The sequence below is a fragment of the Priapulus caudatus genome, unplaced genomic scaffold (assembly GCF_000485595.1).
Source record: "Priapulus caudatus unplaced genomic scaffold, Priapulus_caudatus-5.0.1 Scaffold6195, whole genome shotgun sequence".
NCBI lineage: Eukaryota > Metazoa > Priapulida > Priapulimorpha > Priapulimorphida > Priapulidae > Priapulus > Priapulus caudatus.
In genome coordinates, this window is record NW_014583256.1 from 2,731 (window position 1) to 3,755 (window position 1,025).

General features: G+C 46.1%; 1 protein-coding gene across 1 annotated transcript in view; it reads right to left on the reverse strand.

The window, feature by feature from the left end:
- The window catches only part of LOC106820063, a gene marked incomplete at its 3' end in the record, with an annotated part of 3,147 nt that extends 2,492 nt beyond the window's left edge, over nucleotides 1–655 (reverse strand). The window contains exon 1 of the mRNA XM_014824622.1: nucleotides 524–655. The remainder of the gene's footprint in view (nucleotides 1–523) is intronic.
- Between the last annotated feature and the right edge of the window lie 370 nt (nucleotides 656–1,025).

Genomic DNA, 1,025 nt, shown 5'->3' on the forward strand with positions numbered 1-1,025 from the left:
GGACGTATACTGATTCATTTGGTATATCACATGTGTAGTGTTCTTTGGCAACTACGTGCTTAGCTGCAGCCAAGGTTTGAAACGGTATTGTAACCCTAGCAATACCGTTTCTTGGAGCTAGGTTAGGGTTAGGTTTAGAGTTAGGGTTAGGGTTCTAGCTCATCTAAACTCTCAAATCGTGAATTTATTTCCCAAGGCGTTATTTCGAAATCTGGCGCCACCGCCGCCATCGTTGTCTCGTTATTAAAGTATGAAAGCGAATGGACTTCCGTACCCGTAGCCTCGAGACATTAAGATACAGCTACCGTACCCGTAGCCATAGCTCTAGTACTATAGCCCGCTTACATTAACTGCCGCTGGCAGCGGCAGTTAATGTAAGCGGGCTATAGTACTAGAGCTACCGTAAGCCTAGCCACTGCCTTTCTGGCACACCCGACCGTCGGGCCAATAGTCACTTCCTAATTCCTAATTTGACGTATCTCCTCCGAAACCGCCATAAGGAATGTGCCCATTTTCCTCTTACCGGGGGGTTTCCAATGTGGCGAAGACGATGCGCTCTGTCACTAAGCTTTATTTTGCATGACAACGTTACTTCAGCAACATTTCAACGACAACAACATTTCAGCAGGTTGACCTTTGGTAAGTCTCCATTGCGATCGGTAAGTGCTGCCATCTCTACGAACAATTAATAACTAGAAAAAGCTTGCGTGGCGTCACTGGCGTGCGTTACACAGGCGAATCGGCACACAGGCAAGATAAATCTTAAATAACTACTCATAATATCATTATTAGTGTCTAACCGCCCCTTCTATCTTAGGTTAACAACGTGGAAAAGTTGGAGGTAACGAACAGTAGGCCTACACACTTACACACATGTACACACGCACGCATGCACGCACGCACACAGACAAGACAACCTGCATATGTTTACCCTGCATATATCTATAAACATTTCGGCTAAAAACTCCGGAGGGAGTGAATGGCTGGGCGTGAAACGTACACCACGCGTCGACAATGATTCCGTT